The 19,741-nt window shown below is 41.0% G+C and overlaps 1 protein-coding gene across 5 annotated transcripts in view; it reads right to left on the bottom strand.

The window, feature by feature from the left end:
• Positions 1 to 19,741, bottom strand: part of PCSK5 (proprotein convertase subtilisin/kexin type 5) — a 461,872-nt gene that overhangs the window by 331,838 nt on the left and 110,293 nt on the right. The gene's annotated exons all lie outside the window — the stretch shown is intronic.

The raw sequence follows: 19,741 nt of genomic DNA, 5'->3' as shown, positions 1-19,741 counted from the left end.
TAACCCATGGAGCCACCCAAGCGCCCGCACTGTAACATTTCATTCATAAACCCAAACTAGGCAAGGACAGAACACCCACTTGATCCTTTCTTTTTTTTTTTTTTAATTTTTTTTTTTTTTAATTTATTTGATAGAGAATACAAGTAGACAGAGAGGCAGGAAGGAAAGGAGGCTCCCTGCTGAGCAGAGAACCCAATACGGGGCTCGATCCCAGGACCCTGGGATCATGACCTGAGCCGAAAGCAGAGGCTTTAACCCACGGAGCCACCCAGGCTCCCACATTGTAACATTTCATTCATAAACCCAAACTAGGCAAGGACACAACACCCACTTGATCCTTTCTTAACCAGGCGCCTGGAAGCCAAACAAGCCAAAGCTGAGAACTCAGGCAGCTTTTGGACGGTGTCAGGGGGAGAGGGGCTACTGTCAGAAACCATGAATGAGAAACAAAGTAACAGATTCGTCATATCCCTTTTGTGGAATTAACCAGAGCTGTCACACCAAGACAGGTAGGGGGCAGACATACTTGGTCAGTGGTACTTGGAGAAGGGAACGAGCAAGGGGACAGGAATGTGTGCCACGAGCAGAGAGCAGGCTGGAGAAACATCGGGTCTTAGCTCATTAGGTTCAGAGTCATTTGGTTCCACAATGGCTACAACGTATAAACATAGTAAGAAATGCATGAAACCAGCAGCTTTTCCTGTTAGACTAACATTCATCCAATCCACACAATGACCCCTCCAAGTCCACCTCTTTGAAATATCCCTAAGGGGTGTTGTTTCCCAGGTTCTTAAGACTTCACAGAGGAGGGGCGCCTGGGTGGCTCAGTGGGTTAAAGCCTCTGCCTTCGGCTCAGGTCATGGTCTCAGGGTCCTGGGATCCAGCCCCGCATCGGGCTCTCTGTGCAGCGGGGGGCCTGCTTCCTCCTCTCTCTGCCTGACTCTCTGCCTACTTGTGATCTCTGTCTGTCAAATAGATAAATAAAATCTTAAAAAAAAAAAAAGAAGACTTCACAGAGGAACAAAGGAGAAAAGACGTGCTGTAACATAATGCCGTTGTGACATGGGCCGCCCCGGACCTTACCATTCTCCATTTTCTTGCTGCCTTTGTAACACTTCAGATCTTCGGGAGTGGGAAAGAATGCCAGCTTTATAGGCTCTGAGTATAATGGAGCCCCCACTGCCCCTGACTCAGTTTCCTGAGCACCTACTACCCGCTGGGGTATGGCGGCAAGCAGGCAGGTAAGTTTCCTGTCCTAATGAGCCTTCCAAAGGAGAGACACCATTCAGAGCCCTCCTTGGGTTTTAAAGGAATGAAAGAGGGTGATATGACGGCTAATGCCAGGGGACCAGGGCTCACGACTCTCTGGTCTCAGGAAGTGAAATCAGAGCTGACGCATGAATGGTGAGAAAGAGCTGCTCTGCCCAACAGCCTAGACATTCGTCTCTTCTCGGTAGAGGACACAGTCAATGCCAGGGTAACGTAAGGTGGGGAACAGCTTAGCATACCGAAGAAAGAGAAAGAAGGTGGTGTATGGCTGAAGCTCAGGGAATGAGAGACAGAATGGTCTGGAAGACAGCCAATCAGAAGCAGAAGAGAGGTCAGACCATCCAGGGCTTTGTAGGCATGACAGGGCTTTTGTTCCAACAACAATCTAAAGCAATGGAAGCTCATCTCTTTCCGAACGTCATCCATCAAAATCTGGAGCTAATGAGAGATGGATGCCTCTAACAGCCTCTGATAAGAATTTGTAAATTTATTCTCCAAATGAGACTGCCTTTCATCCAATGTTATCAACACACTTGACAGTTTTGAGGATTCATTCTCACAAAGGGTGTACCCACTTTTCACTGCAGGTAATATCAATTTCGTGGAGGATGAGGGCTTATATATTTTTTGAACATCTGTATGTTTTCCTCACCTTCTTGACTTCTTTCTGGCATTTGAGGCTCTGCACACACCCACACATTCACTCTACTATGACACTGACCCAGATTCCACTCTCTCCACCTCCCCCCAGTTTTCCAGGCGTAGCCCGGCTCCTACACTTCTTCTCACAAAGACTTCTCATGGACTTCAGCCAACTCATCGGTCTCTATCCCATCCCTGAACTCAAGGATATAGGCAGACAGACAGACACAGACACACACATTCTGTCCTACACAACCCAATCCCTAATAAATCCAACCCCTTAATAAATTCTGAACTGCTCTTGACTGTTGGATCTTGTATGTGAATTTTGTCTTATTGACTGTAAGCCCCTCTAAGACTACGCATTAAACCAAGTCTAACCTAGGACTGTGGTAAATACTGGGCCGACAGATCACATGCCAGAAGTGAAGGCATATCCTCAACCTCATTTCCAAGTTCACAGCTGCTGTGATGCTCGCTGCTCCAACCTTGTCAGGGATGCCTAGCCAGCTAATGCTTACTTAATGGAGATAATCATGAAAGAAATGATTTCCGAAATGTCTATGTTTTCCAGAAGTCTCCTTCTGGCCAAGAGTGTGGGCCTCTCCTCACCGAACACTTTCATGTAACAGAAAGCAACCTTGACAGGTTTCCACGTCATTTTCCCTTTCTCAGAACTCTGGCCACCTGGGGTATCGTTTGTGACATGAAGTAATGTTAATGTGGCCAAGAGGTGGGCTGGAGGAAGGAAATGTGTAGGAAATGAGTGACCCACAAATGGGATAGCCATCCTGGAGTGGAGGGATGCTGCCTGAAATTGTAATTATGAAAACTGAAGAAAACCAGCCGTCTATGGAAAACGTGTGTGTTAAAAGTGCAGCAATTAGGTTTCTTTCTTCCACCTCTGCCCCTGTTGAAACCGACTTTTACAGATTAAATATTTTTGTACCATCTTTTTTTCTTTTCATCTGCCAACATGGAAAGGGAAGGAGGGGAAACAGCTAATTCATTCGGATCATCTAATATAGCAAGTGGCCAACATGTCAAAAGAAAAAGAAATCAGGGCCTGGGGTGTTTCCTGCAAATGAGTAGTAAGGTTAGAGGACCCTTAAATCAGAATCCTAAATTCTGAATGTGATCTTTAGTTGTTTTTTTTTTTTTTTTTTTTTTTTTAAACACACATTTCCAGTGGTCTAGGCTTCCAAACATGTTTCTGATGTGGTTGTTTCATATACCCAAGGTATCCAGAGAGCAAAGACTATGGAATATACTAGTGCCAGTCAACAAAATGACCCAAGAGGAGAATGAATTCATCACTTCCTTAACTGCCTCACTGAAATGGTCTCTAAACTGGGCTCTATTTCCTTGACAGGAATCGATGCTATAGCATCACCCGAAGGCAAAAAGAACATAGATTAGTTCGAATTTCCTCAGACATAGTCAATCAATGTTGCGAAGATCTCAGCCAGAGCTGAACTCAAGGCTAGTTTCCAGAAATGTGTCACCACATATGTGGTCCATCGACCGGTATTCAAAAAGAGTCCACTCAGAGCCTCTAGGATCTCTGAAGATGATGCAAACCACATATATGCTCAGTATATATAAATACTTACAGTAAATGTACGCGCATTTGTTTCTGAATAATGTACTATATTTTCAATGATGGCCTATGCACAAGTGACTAAATATTTAGAGAAATGACACAAAATGGAAAATAGGAACGATGCTTGCCACCTGCATCTCTCACTTCCTTATCCATAAAAGCTTTTATTTGGGAATGCAATTTGAAAGAGTTTGCTCTGTGGGCTCTAGAAGTGACCTTTTCCACACCCGGGTTATGAGCTGTTCTGCTTAAGGACTAGCACACAGGACCATAGGGGAAGGGAGGGAAAACTGAAGACAAAGATATCAGAGAGGGAGGCAAACCATGAGAGACTCTGGACTCGGGGGAAAAAAACTATGGGTTAAAGAAGGGAGGAGGGTGGGGGGATGGGATAACCGGGTGATGGGCATTAAGGACGGCACGTGTTGTGATGAGCACTGGTGTTATATGCAACTAAGGGACCACTGAACACTACACTAAAAACCGAATATGTACTATATGTTGGCTAACTGAACATAATAATAAAAATTAAAAAAAAAATAAATCACTCTGGGTGTGTCTCCTTTTCTTGTGTTTTCACGAACACATCACAGTGCTTGCTCAATGAAAGAACAGTTTCTACTAAAAATAAACACTTTTGTTATGTTTTTGCCATCCTTTTCTTGGGGGATGGATGGGGGATGACTCTCAAGGTCATTCTTTTTAAACTTCTCCAAGTTCTGAGGGTCTTCAAAGGACCCTTATATGCTGCCAACAGCTCACTCACTAACATTGAAAACATCTCTTGTTATTATCAATACAGTGGCTCCACAGACTGCATTTCTGAGAATACACGCTTTGTGAGAATGCAGAATACACAAAAATTCTGTTTTATAGACTAATTCAAAAACATAGCTAGTCAACCTAGTACAGTGTATATATACTTGAAATTTTTTGTAGAAGCTGGAGTCCAAAAGGTGTAAGAAATTGAAAAGAAAAAAAAAGCAAAACAAAAAAACAAAACCCAGGATCGATACTCCCTTAGGGGAAATAGAACTGACACCTACAAGAGTCTTATCATGACCAAGCATTGGACTAATTACTTCATTTAAGACTCAGAACAACTGTTTGAAGGAGGTATTCCAACCATTTGCTTTTAACAGATTAAAAGAAAGGAGGGGGGGAGTGCTTAATCAACCTCAGTAGCCTTCCAGAGTTCACACAGCTAGTCAATATTAAAATTAGGATTCAAAAGGAAACAATCTGACACCAGACTACAGGGTTATGGAAACTCTTCTGTTAGAAGTTAAAACAGAAGGGGCTTAGAGGAAGATGTAACATGTGAGAAATCAGGAGTAGGTTAGGAGTGGGTGTTCGACAAAAGAGCATCGGTAAAGGCATTCAAATCACAAATCTCACTTGCCTTAGCACTGAGATTAGTGCATTCAGGGGATAAGGTAGAACACAGCTGAGTAAGACCGCAGGGACCTAATTTTTCCCTAATTCCACGTATTCCAACATATCTTTCAGGAAATCGTAAAGTTTCTATTTTCTTAGTTGCAGTGACATAGAGCTCACTTCTTTGCTAAATAGCCAAAGATGTGCTGGCAAATCAGTTTTTAAAAGATTTTACTTAATTCATTCATCCATTCATTCATTGAGAGAGAGAGAGAAAAAGAGAGAGGAGGGACAGAGGGAGAGAGAAAGAGAATCCAAAGCAGATTCTGCACTGAGTGCAGAGCCCAACATGGGGCTCCATCTCATGACCCTGAGATCAGGACCCGAGCTAAAATCAAGAATTTGAGGCTCTCCTGACTGAGCCCCCAAGGTACCTCTCAATTCATTTAAGAAAAAAAAAAGAAAAGAAAAGAAAAGAAAATTCCTTTGGGTCTCCAGGCTGCCTCAGAAGAGCATATGACCTTGATCTGGGGGTTGTGAGTTCGAGCCCCATATTGGACATAGAGATTACTAAAAAAAACCTAAATAACCTTAAAAAAAAAAATCCCTTATTTGTAGTGTTTGCCAATTTCCATGGTGTAAATACCCACATCATGGAGAGTTTTAAACTATCACACTCCACAAAATTCCTGAGTCTGTAACAGTAAGTTCTTATGAGCTCTCAGAAGGCATATCCAAAACACCACAGGAAATGGCTCACTCCACTGTTAGTCTTGCTCCATTTAAGATGAAATTGTCCCCTCCAATGGATCTGATATCTGCTTCTCAGTACTTGGGAACTATTGCTAAGTACCTAGGCTTAGTAGTCCCCTTCACAGTTTCAGACAATCATTTTACTTCTTGTGTCTATTTGGAAAAGGTCTTTCCTTGACTTCTTTCTCAGGGTTAGCTAGAGATATTGGACTTTGGACTTTTGTGAGGCCATAAATTGATGCTTCTTCTTGGGATAGATGAAGTAGAGATTCTATAACTCCAAAACCAAAGATGACTTCACAGATTTTTGAAAATCTCAGTTAAGTTAGAGCCCTTAGACATGTACTATTCTATTTATGGGTCAATTTGATGGACTTGAAATCCTTTGTTATCACACATATGGGGTCAAAAACAACAACAACAACAACAACAACAAAAAGCTGTCCCTAGCCAAAACAGTTCTAACAACCAATTATTCAAGGAGGATTATTCAATTTGTAGATTTTCCAGAAATTCCAAAGAAGCCCAGTCTATTTTAACGACATGAAACTCAGCATAGCAACTAAGTACTATAGCTGGAGTTATCAGAAAAATTAAATCCCACCTCTGCCACTTTCCAGCTACATAAGTTTGTTAAATTCCCTACATTCTTAAAACCTAACCTATAGTTTGAATGTAGAGAATTGCCATAAAGATTAAAGAAGATAAAGTACATAAGAAATGGCTGCTGTTACTACAATCCTTTGTTGATGAGAACACAGTCATAGGAGGCATGAGTGTACACAATAGTTTAGAAAAGAACACTAATTATGGAGAGAGAGAGAGAGAGAGAGGATTACTACAAAAATAATACGATAACGGTTTTCTTCATTGTCTGGAAAGGCAGGTCAGACAAACTTGAAGGGGCACTTGATCCTTTTTTGTTTGTTTTGTTTTGTTAATGTTTTTGTTTTCTTTTCTTTCTTTTTTTGTCACTTGATCCTTTGTAAGGATAGCTGGGATGACCTGAATATTTTACCTTTGTGGCTGCAGGTCTAGAGACTAGGGATGAGATGTGCGAGTAGAAAACAGTGTCCAACTCTTCCTTGTTACACTGGTCAGCTGGCCTCCTATGAATCATTTCATTTTTTTTTTAAAACTCCACACATTTATACCAGTATTCCAACCCTTCCAGAACCATGGTTCACATTTACTATAATACCATTTTGACAGAGGATCATTTCTCAGTTACAAAATCTCAAGGATGTCCCACATAACACCCAAGAAACATCAGAAAACAGCGGACGTTAAGAAGAAGAAAGGCCTCGGGGGGTACAAAACATGCCTAGACAGAGGAACATGAGGGAAAAAATCCAGTTCCAAAAAAATTCTACTGGTAACTGGGGATCAAGAATTTGAGGCAGTATAGTCAACCCATCTTTGACAAAGGAGCAAGGGCACTACAACGGACCAAAGATAATAATGGTGCTGGAACAATGGGACATGCACATGACTAAAGTCCATCTAGACACAGACCCTACATCCTTCACAAAAATTCACTCAAACTGGATCTGAGACCTCAATGTAAAATGCAAAACTAAAATTCCTGGAAGATAACACAGGAGAAAAGCTAGATGACCTTGGGTACGAGGATGCCTTTTTAGATACGACACCAGAGGCACAATCTGTGAAAGAAATAACTGAAAAGCTGAACTTCATTAAAATTAAAAACTTCTGCTCTGTGAAAGATAATATCAACACATTGAGAAGATGATCCACAGACTAGGAGAAAATATTTGCAAAAGACACATCTAATAAAGGACATGTCCAAAATATACAAAGAACTCTTAAATTCAACAATAAAGAAGCAAACAATCTTTTTAAAAAATGGGCCAAAGACCTTAACAGACCCCTCACCAAAGAAGACATAAAGGGCAAATAAGCATATGAAAAGATGTTCCATGTCATTGGTCAGCAGAAAAATGCAAATAAAAATGAGATACCAGGGGCGCCTGGGTGGCTCAGTGGGTTGAGCCTCTGCCTTCGGCTCAGGTCGTGATCTCAGGGTCCTGGGATCAAGCTCCACATCCAGCTCTCTGCTCAGCAGGGAGCATGAATCCCACCATCCCCCTGCCTGCTTCTCTGCCTACTTGTGATCTTTCTGTCAAATAAATAAATAATATCTTTAAAAAAAAATCAGATACCACCACACAACTATTAGAATGGCCGAAATCCAGAACACGGACCCTGTCAAACACCGGTGAGGCTGTGGAGTGACAGGAACTTTCATTCATGGAGGCAGGAAGGCAAATGGCAGCCACACTGGAAGACGGTTTGGCAGTGTCTTACAAAACAAAACAGGCTCTTGCCATACAACTGTTACACTCCTTGGCATTTACTATAAGGAGTTGAACACTTATATCCATACACCAAAACACTGCAAACGGGTGCTTATTTACAGTGTGTTTATTCACATATGCCAAAACTCAGAAGCCACCAAGATGGCTTTCAGCAGGTTAACGCACAAACTGTGGTACGTCCAGACAACGGAACATTACTCAGTGCTAGAAAGAAATGAGCTCTCAAGCCATGAAAAGCCATGGAGGAAATTTAAATTACTCAGTGAAAGGAGCTGATCTGAAAAGGCTACACCCCAGAAGATTCCAACTATAGAACACTGTGGAAAGAGGCGAAACTATGAAGACCGTAGAAAGATCAGTGGTTGCTGGGGATTGGGGATGAGAGGAAGGGTAAGGGGAGCACAGAGAATTTTCAGAGTGGTGCAAATGCTGTCCGGGATCCTCCCGTGCTGGATACAGGTCATTATACGTTGGTCCCAAACCACAGAAGGTACAATACCAAGGGCGACCCTAATGCAAACCACGGACTTGGGGTGGTTACGCATCAGTGTAAGTTCATCAACTACAAGAAAGGGGCCACCCTGGTGGGGGACGGTGAGAATGTGGGCAGCTACGCAGGTGTTGGTGCAGGAGGCATAGGGGAAACCTCTATACCTTCCTCTCAAGTTTACTGTGAAGCTGAAACCATTGTAAAAAAAAAAAAAAAAAAAAAAGCGATCTTGGGAAAAAAAAAAAAAAAAAGCAGCAGCAGCATTGAGGCAGAACCACCAGAGGATCACTGGACAGTCTGTGCATTTAGGTGAGCAGCCGTTTCTCTCATGTGTAAACTGTGGGATCCTCTTTGCATCTGGTCGCCCCTGATGCGTCTTGAATTAGAAACTTTCAGTCCTAAAGATATGTATCAAAGCGAAACCCAAGAAGCCAACAAACAAATCTTTTCTCCTTCCCAGAACGTCTACATGTCCTGTCTTCATGTTCAGAGAACGGGTCTGAGCTGCATCACCCAGCGTTGTTGCTAAAGGGTAACCCAAAGCCCTAAAACTCACTGGACGTTTCCGAGACCCTGAGACCAAGCTTCACTTGACGTGCACAGCCCGCTGCACTGCCGGGATTCACACCACTCTCGAATGCAGCAGGTCTAAAAACACTCGGATTTTGGAAGCCTGGGTCTGAAACCTCTGCCCCTTCCTCTTTTCTTCCTATAATTCTGCCGCAGTGCCCCCAGTGTTCACAGAGCCTTGAAGTGTAGGCTGTTGGCCCCAATCCAGGACTTTTTACCTCCCTAACCAATCTTAGGCTTCCAATCTATTTCTCTGTCATCTAAAAAATATTTTTATCAAGCTCTTACTATATTCTGGTCGCTCTATGGGGGCTCGGACACTGTCCCTGTGCTCAAGTCCTTCAAGTCTTGTCTGTGTGACCACCAAGCAATTTCACAAAAACACCTGCCTAGCACTAGAACTAGGGTTGCCAGAAGACCGTGGGAAGGTGACGCTTAGTCAGGGGGAGGTGAAGAGAGGCTGAGTGCACTTCCTAAAGAAAGTGACACTTCAGCGGAGCTTCCAGAGGAGCTGACTGAGCTGGGGTTGGTAAGCAAGGGATGGAGAGGAGGTGCTCATCCGGGGGAAGGGGAGAGAACAATCAAAGAGAGACTCTAGCAGTAAAGGAAATGAAAGAAACCTGGTACCACTGCCACGTACAGATGGGAGAGGAGTGAGGGAGGAGAGCAAGTAGAATGAGATCATACGGCAGAGACACTGGGGCCAGGCCGTAAATGCTCTTACAAGCCATGTTTGTTCGTTATATTTGAAGTTTTACCACAATTCAGTGTAAAATCACTTAAGGGTTTTAAGACAGGGATTAATGTAGTTTGGATGTCTGAAATGCATCTCAAACTGGGGGCGCTGGGTGGCTCAGTCAGTGAAGTGTCTGACTCTTAGTTTCAGGTCAGGTTCTGATCTCAGGGTCCTGGGAATAAGCCCCGTATCAGGCTCTGTTCTCAGTGCAGAGTCTGGTTGTCCCTCTCCCTCTGCTCCTCCCCATGCTCTCTCTCTCTCTCTTGTAAATAAAAATCTTAAAATAAATTTTAAAAAATGTATGTCAAACCGAATTCCAAGAAAACCACTTGATTTCTCCTTCTGGTTCCTACAAATCCATTCGTACCCGGGATTTTCCATGCTCCCCATGCCAGTTTACACCACCTGGGCCTCCTTGCCTTCCTTGCAAACGCCCGTCAGGAGATCCTTCAAAGGAACTCTGAAACCTGACCTCTTCCCACCATCTTCAGGGCTACACATTGATTCAAGCTACTATTCCCTCTTATTCCCCTACAGCCTCTTTTCCTTGTAGCAGTGGTCATTGTAAGCGGTCGTAAATGAAGTCAGAGGTATTCTCAATAAACATGGCCAATCATTCTCCAGTTCCAATGACTTTGCCCTCACAGTTTCTTAAAGATTTTATTTATTTATTTGACAGAGATCACAAGTAGGCAGAGAGGCAGGAAGAGAGAGAGAGAGGAGGAAGCAGGCTCCCTGCTGAGCAGAGAGCCTGATGCAGGGCTCAATCCCAGGACCCTGGGATCATGACCTGAGCAGAAGGCAGAGGCTTTAATCCACTGAGCCACCCAGGCACCCCTCCCCTCACAGTTTCAATAATATACCAAATCTATTCCATGGACTGATGGGAAGCCACTTCCCTGCCCTATTACTCATTCAGTTCCACTAACTATTCTGTTCCATCCCAACCCTACTCCTATCCCAAGGTTTGGAAATCTTGCTATTTGCTGATACTGACTCAGATAGCCACACAGTTCCCTCTCTGATGTTCCACGATCACTTCCGGAGACAGGCCTTCCCTAAGCCAGCGATGTGAAATAGCACTGCGTCACTCTCTACTCTTGACTCTGATTTCCTTTTCTTCACAGCACTCCTAATTACTGTGTCATCTATCAACTTGTCTCTATCATGTCTCCCACACCAGATTACAGACTGCCAGAGGCAGTCACTTTGCCTTGATTTCTGTATCCACAGAGTCTAACACATAGTCAAAACTCAGTCATTGGATGCCAACTGGATGAACATTTAAGAAGTCACAGTGGGTCCTACAGAACATGAAGGAAGGCATGGAGACCAATTAGTTGGGAGACAGCTCTACTGAGGGAGAGAGGACAGTGGTCTAGATTAGCGGAGACAGGAGACACTCCAGCATGTGATACCTAATAGGCATCCCAAAGAGTTATTGTTAGTAACAATGACTAAATATGGTGAGAGAGAGAAAAACCAAGAATCATCAGATGGTGGCTTGGGCTACACAGCAAATGGTAGGATCATTTCCTGAGAAAAGCAGCACGGGATGAAGTTTGGTTAGGGAATGAAAATACCGACTTCAGTTCTAGAAATATGGAAATTACAGTGACATCCCCATAGCAGTAGCCTGTAACAATCGGATACGTGGATCTCAAGTATCTGCTCAGATCCACAAGTGATTTCTTCCTACAATTTTGGCATTGGGCTATTTCCCATCTCAAATCTGTTCATGTCTATAAAACATTAACATCTTCGCCCCTTAAGTCACTCCATCATCTGGCAGTGAGCACACTGTCTTGGTGCCATTTGTTGCCTCAAAGTTAAACAATGCCTAAGGGCAGCATATACTGTGTAAATGTGATGGTCTTAGCAAAATTTGGGGTAATCATCAGATGTGTTTGAAGCTAAAACGGACATAATTCTCCACCGCTCCCCTACACCTGTGGCACTTGGAATTCCTCCCATCAAACTATGAGGGTATTCCTTCCTCCTCAATTTCCGGCTGGCTTGGCGACTTGCTTTGGCCCCTAAAAACGTAACAGAAGTGACAGCGCTCCAGTCCCACACCTCCCACGCTCTTTCTTGTCACCCTTCCCAGTGGCCATGTGAGCAAGAGAAGGGGACCTGTTAAAAGATTAGTGACCACACTGAAGAGATGAAAGCTGTCCCAGCTAAAGCCATGCTAGACTCTCGAGCCCCCAGCAGACCCAGAATGGCACACGGAGTCATGAGTGACCCCACATGAAACCAGAGAGTGGCTCAGCTGAGCTCAGCCCCAACAGAGGATGTGAAGAATCATAAAAACAATAAATATCTGTGTTTCAAAAGCACAAAGTTCTGAGAGTGGCTTTTAGACAGCAAAAGCTAACGGGCATATGAGGTTATCTGTCTAAAGGAAGTAGGCCGAACCCAGAAACCTAGGAAAAAATGAGAGCATTCGGTTGGCAGAACTTATGTGGAAGAGAAGGGTTGTCTGTGTCATCACAGACACATCACAGAGGAACAGCCAGGAGGACACGTAAATGGGTGTGTGTATATATATATATGGGATTCTAAAGTGAATTCTGGGATCGCTGTGCATTTGTTCGAACCTTCCCTTCAGAGAGCCTGGCATTTCCCTGCTTCCCCCATTCAGCACTCACACCAGAAATCTCTGATGATATATGGGTTTTATTTTCACAATGAAATGACAAGACTCTTGAAGAACTAGCGTCTGTATTCTGTGTCTTTGTAACCTCTAGAGTTCACGGTAGAAATACTCAATCATTGTTAAGTTTGTATTTATTGAACAGAGAAGGCAGAAGTAAACTGGGTAAAATGCAGAAGGTAATTTACATAGTTAAGACACGTCATGCAGGTAACAGGTATTAGAAAAGGTTCAAGTGGGATCTAGAAATCTTGGTCTTCCACACATGGACTCCTAAAAGGGTGCACCTGCTGATTCAACTTTGCCAGTGAGAAGATTCAAGAAACCGCATAGGAAATGTGCAGGGACTGAAGGCTTCGCAAAGAATTATGGGAGAAGAAAAGAAGACATTCACTTGAGGGTCCTGATTATGCTAATGGGCCACTGGTGACGTTCAGTTAGTAGTTCTGGCAGAAGAACTCAGAAGAGACACAACACAGGGACAGACACGCTGTTATCCCCTTACAGGCCTGATGGGAGATCTCGCCAGGCTAGAGAGAAGCTCAGGGCACAGGTCTGTTTCCCTTGGACCAACACATGGCACAATGGACGTAAGCACTTCTTGACTCTTCTCCAGTCCTGGGTCAGTGGTTAATTTCTAATATGGTTTTGCCTTCTGGTCAGGAGGTAAACTCTTCTATGAGTTGAGGAAAAACTCAGTTTGACTAAAGGCCTTTCTTTCTGGCTGACTGTGCATCAAGAACCTGGGATTCGTAATGCACTCCTCTTGCCTCAAATGGAGCAATCAGTAAATTAGTTAAGTTGTGTTTACTTAAGGATGATCTCAATTAAAATGTTTTCCCTAAGCGCCTATAAATCCAAGAAACAATTTCTATGTTGGAGCTCATGAAAATGAATTTTAGAAGCAATGGAGTAGCATTATTTAATAATTATGCGAACATCAATAATGAGCCTTATTCTTTCTAAAATGTAATTTCTTTGTTTACATTGTGTACACAATTCTGCTGGCACGGAACTCTTCACCTTCTGGATCTCTATGCACAAATCTGGCTCAGAAAATTTTTCTACTTTTTTCCACTGAGATCCCAGGAAGAGGAGTTAAGAGATTGCAGGACTTTCCCCTTGCCAGGAGCAGAATGTAGTATGGTTAGGGTAAGCGTTAACAACTGACTTCAGAACTCAAGCGCCCCTCTCTTTATCCTTTCAAAATCACAAAAGAAATCTGGAGGAAAAACAGAAAACAATTTTTTCTAACACTGGAGACATTTAAGGTCAGGGAGAAAGAATCTGAATATCATTTGAAGATATTTAAACACAATCTTACTAAGGGGTCATGTCTCTTCATATGTATTATTTCGAAAATGGCAATATTGTCTTGAAAAATAATGGTAGTGGCAGCTATTTTTAAGGTGAGGAAAAAAATCCATTTTTCAATTAAAAAAAAAAAAACTAATAAAGAACAGGGACAAACTTATACAAGATCCTCCCAAACCCTCCGTTGTTCTGTGGTAAGGTTTGACCACATCAATGGTTTCTCTTAAATAGATGTGTGGATGTACAGATCGACAGACAGAAAACAAATAAATGATACATGCAGGTAACCTTGCAAGTCCTACCATGCTTTGACTTCTGTCAAAGTTTTAATGAAGGATGAGCCCCTTTCTAGAACTCCGCAGAACTTCGGAACAGTAAAAGCTACTTCAGCTTCACTAAGTCACCTCCCCAAATTCCCACAGATTGGATGTTCCGAAAGGAAGTTGTCAATCGAGACCAAGTCACATGATATGTACGTGGAAGAGGATACAGAGGAATGGAAGAAAAAGAAAAGCGAAGCCTCCGGTATTCAAGTGATGTGTAGAACTATTATATAAGCTCCTCCCTTCCAGAGTAAAAAACCACTTGAACTTCCCTTATAAAACACAAGCTTAACTTGTCAAAATTTAAGATACAGTCAAGCAGAAGTTTGGCCTTAAACTTTAACAGTGGCTCATCGCCCTAATTTTTGTCTCAAGAAAAGGCACTGAAGTAGATACCATTAAAGGACAAGTAAGATTTGGTGGTCTGTTGGAATTATATATAAAAACTAATGGGACGTGGAATTTCAAACAGCCTTTTGGATTTTTAGCTTTCTCTCTGGATAGATTACTGACTCAACTTTCTGAACACTCTCAAGTCTCTGAAGGTTTCACCACACACTTTAATAAGTCATTACCTCAAATACATTTATTTCTATAAGAAACCCACAGTAATTGTATAGAAACTCCCAAAAGATGGAATAATAATATCAGTGTGTCAAATTCTTATTCTTAAAAATCAAGCAATCGTATCCGGAGAGAGAGCATGGTCAAGACCCACTGAGTCATAACCAGTTGCAGACAAAATCGCAATTCCCCTACACTTTCCCACCAAGCCAAAGAGCCTGTGTTGACACCTACACATCTTTTCTTTTTCCTAGTAACATGAATTCTCCAAGTGTCATCTAGTCTTTATGTTTTTATATGATCAAGGAATTGGCTTGGTATGTACAATGGAACCAAAAAAGTGTGCCACTTAGAAAAAGAGGAAAGTCATTAGTATCAATAAATGCAGGTTGTACTGTCAACTTTCTCTCTTTCCTACACTTTCCTACCCTTTTGGGGTAGTGTAAACCAACTACCCCAAAACTTAATGGCCGAAAACCCAACTACCATGGCTTATAGTGCTGTGCTCCATGAGGGTCTGCTTTGTGGGTGGCTCTAACTGGGGCCTCCCATTCAGTTGCCGCCAGACATCCCTGGGGCTGTAGGTCCCTGAAGGCTCGACGGATATGGAAATTTAAGATGGCTTCTTTATTCAGCTGGAGAATCTTCAAACCTTATGTGTAAGATTTAGTTATTAAGGTCTATTTGTCCCGGTTGAGTGATCTCCAAGTCCTCCCAAAGGACATGTACCTATTGTGTAATGATGGTATCCCATAATAGCCAGAGGAATGGGAATTACATTATACCATTTCTCTACAGCTGTTAACTGTCAAGACATATCTTTCATTCACTTATGTTATATAAGTTTGTTTTTAACTTCCTAAGCAATACTAATTCAACGGTTTTCTGGAGGTTGAGTCTTCACCAGGTAATGAGAAAACAGGGTCTGGCCTTCACCAAGTTTCCATTCAAGTTGGAGTAGACAGATTATAAACAGACAAATGAGACACACAGTATAATGAGAGATTATGGTCATAGTTACAGAAGAAACAAAAGAGATTTTAGAAAACATCAGGGGAAACGTGTTATTAAATGTATACATTGAGTTTTTTAACCATTTTGCTATTACTAAGCTGAACTTTACTCAATGAACACAGAAACTTCATTTTGAAAAGAGATCTTTATGAGGAGGAGGCAATAAATCCCAGCCCGAGAAGAGCATGCCAGAGCAAAATTGAGGTTCCAGACCTATGGCCATTTAAAATGAAAACAAAAGCAAAACAAAAACCATTCCAAATACAAATTTAAGAACAAAAAATTTCCCAAGTCCAAGAACCCCCAACAATATAGAGTGTGAAATGTGCTATTACTGTGATGGCTCCAGAGAAAAATAAATCTATTTTTACCGCCAAGCAAAAACAATCTCGCCTTTGACAATCAACAAAATCAATTCAGATAGCTACCGAAAAGCCCATTTTAATATTGTTCCCTCTAGACCGAGTCAAAATAATTGTCCAAATCTACCTGACATCGTTGCTTTCAATGTTTATTTAAAGACACCAACTAGAATAAAATCTACAAAGTTGTTTGTAAGGACCAGGAAACACTTTGCTTGGACAGGCCAATAATAAATCTAGTGCTTCTTCCACTATGGCACAAGCAGTAGATGCTGCAGAAAAGATGAAGGATTCCATAATACATTTGATGAGCTACTCAATAAAGGAGACCACAGAAAAGATTGCTTCTTCAACCTGGTGAAGATTCTCCTCAGACCCAGAAGTATAATGAGGAAGAAAACAAAGTCATTTTTATCCTACACTAGCAAGGGTAATTGCAAATGTTCTTCTCACCAAAAAAAAAAAAAAAAAAAAAAGTCAAATCCTTTAAAGAATCTAACCAAACAACTCGCTTTAAGAGCATCGTACAGAATTTCTTTGCTAGGAGAAACATAGTAATTCCAGGAAAGCACTATACAAACATAGTAAGACATCTTCATTTTCAGGGCATGGACACCAGACCTTCTCTGTGGCAACTCCTACCACAGGGTAAACTCTTAGAACACTGCTCCTGTAACACAGGTCACTCCCGCCCCCCCATTTACTAATGGGAGGAATGTTTCATCAGTTAAATTCTACACTAGTGTTTGCACTTTCCATGGACACACACGCCAGGACTACACTATCTATCTTACAACACAGTTTCCCAAACATCTGTTGTCATATCTATCTACTCAGTTAGGAGGCTCTTCATGGAGAACTAATATAAGTACTTCACAGTTGGTCATGGTCCCAAACACCCTGATGTCTAACAGCAGTTATGTTTCCACCTTTGATTTAGGGGAGAAATTTCCAACATTGAGAAAGTGGAGAATGATCTTGAAAGATGTTAAATCGGGTGTTAAAGAGATTCAAATGGCTGCTTGATGGCTAGGAGAGAAAACCTAGCCTTCTCCATATTTTTAGTAGGAGGGAAGAAAAGGCCAATAAACGATAAAGTGAAAGGTCATGGTTCCCAAGAGCCTGGGAACTAAAACAAACAAAAAATAAAACTTCCTATAAAAAGATGGATTTAACCTTTAAAATTTCTGCAGTTACTTTCTAGTTGGAATGAGTTTCTACTAACTTGGAATGTTTTCAGCTACAAAGAAAAGAAGACCAAATGAATCAAAGTCAGAGATACTTAATTATTACTCAAGAAATCAGGTACTAGGGGATTCCAAGGTTGGCACAGCAGCTTAATGGTATCACTATGGAACCAGGGTCTTGCCTGTTCAGCCACCATGCTTAGCTGACCTCTGCCCCCTTAAAGTGCCTCCTGGTTGCAAGAAAACTGCCACAGCTTCACATCTGACATCTCTCACTAGTATCCCATGCAGAAGGAAGGAGGAAGTGACAACAAGCTTTTCCTCACAAGAGGAAGAAGCCCATCAGTATCAGACCCATCCTTAACCTGACATACTAAAAAATTATTCATTATTTATCTGAATTACTATTTATCAAATTTCACTAGGTTTCTTATATTTTTATTAGCTAAATATGGCAACCTTTAGTACCACAATTCTGATAGAAGGAAACTCTGTAGGATGATAATAATTGTCTATTATTGATTATGATGTCTCCTAGTTCAACCAATTGCCTCTGTGTTTCTTAGAGAAGAATTAAGATTGCTAGAGTAGGAATGCATAGAGAAGAAAAAACACAGTGTTCCATTTTCTTCATACCCAGAATAGGCTCTGAGAATCTAATGCTGGCTTGACTACGATGATGAAAACCACCTAAATTGTAACCTCTTCACGCCTCCTTCAAAAAGCACCTATGTGGAGTAAGGAGGCAGCAGAATCCCAATGGTGGTAGAACACAGATGCAAGTACTACATAATGAGAAAGCTTCATCTTCAGTAGAGGAATTGTAACAACAGATCTGAAGACTGGCTAGGGTTCAAAATCCAAAGGAGCAGAGGTGGCTGTCTTGGAAGACATCACTTACGGGTACTAGGGAGCACCTTGTCGGGGGGCACACTTTGAGGACTTGATGGAGAAGGAGATGATAAGAAAAAGACAGAAAGAAGTCAAAAAAAAGAAAGAAAAGAAAGAACGTCAGAAGACCATATCCTCTTAAAAACTTTGATCAAAACAGGTGAACAAAGCCCTCCAAAGGCCAGTGTGCTCTTGAACTGTAGAACTTAACTAGTCGTCCAAACTCCCGCCTCCTTCTACACACAGCTGCTACTAATGGTCTCAGAAAATAAAACAGTTCAAAATGAATGGAAACCAGTAGACAAATATCCATGCAAGGTTTCTACAGAACAAAATATGAAGGGAATCAAAATATTCCAGCTTAGTGAAATCCTGCTCATAAATCTGCAACAGAACAAAACTGTAACACCTGAACCCAAATGAAACACACTGAAATAGAACCTGCAGATATGAGAATATAGCTCTAATTAAAAATTTAAAAGCATATGGATAGGGAAAAAAAAAAACCCAGAAAGATGTGAAACTAATGTTGATTAAAACCCTGGAAATAAATCAAAGATGAAACTATACTAAAAATAATAATTAAATTACAAGGTCTCCAGCAGAGAATGGATTCAACTGAAGCTATAATCAGGAGCACTGAGGAAACGCATAAATGTATAAAAAGAATAAAACAGCATAGTAGAGGTCAAAAGGACAAATAACTAATAAATAACTAAGGGCAAATAACTAATAAAGAAAATAGGCAAAGAAGATCCAATATACTTACAACAGTGTCTAATTTTTAACACTACTCTAAAAGAAAAAAAAATTTTGTGTCTCTGGATCAAAAAGAGAGAGAGAGAAAGAGGGAGAGAGAGAAAACAGTCACTAGCAAGGTAAAAAACAATCAATCAAGGTATCTTTCAAGTATCAAGTCTACATTTATGACATTAATAAATGCTTTCTAGGTAGTGTAGCAAAGGGTATGCTTCATCCAACCAAAACACAATAGGCAAACGAACTGACAATGAGCATGAAATATATTTAATTGTAAATCTTACACCAAAAGCAAAGGTAGGAACAAGGATGGAAGAAAAGTAAGTTTATGGTACATGCTCTGACAAAGCAGGAGAAATTAACTGAAATGGAAGAAGAAAAAAATAGAAATGATAAAACCGAATAAACTAATGAATGATTGGATAGGTAAGAGTTGAAGAATATCCTTTAAAGCTGACAATCCAAACACAGGAGCCTAAGGGAGGAAAACAGGAACTGAAAGCACATAAATGTTATTTGTAATAATCACTAAAATAATAGAAACCTTCCCCAAAACCAGAAGTTTTTTAAAAGAGCAAAAAACATACAAGGAAACACAGTAAAAATAACACATTACAGATAAATACATATATAATGTATATAATATATAATGTATATATATAGTATATAATATATAATATGTATATAATATATACATGTATATAATATATAATGTATATAATGTATATAACATAAAGTAACATACATATATGTATATAAAATGTATGTATGCAAAATATATTTGTGCCTTAAATACATATTTATGTATGTGTATGTATATAAAACACATATGTATGTTATAGATATCTATATAGATACAGATATATATAAAGTACTATAAAGGAGTTGAGAC

The sequence above is a fragment of the Lutra lutra genome, chromosome 13 (genome assembly GCF_902655055.1).
Source record: "Lutra lutra chromosome 13, mLutLut1.2, whole genome shotgun sequence".
Classification (NCBI taxonomy): domain Eukaryota; kingdom Metazoa; phylum Chordata; class Mammalia; order Carnivora; family Mustelidae; genus Lutra; species Lutra lutra.
This window is presented reverse-complemented; position numbering and strand designations above follow the sequence as displayed.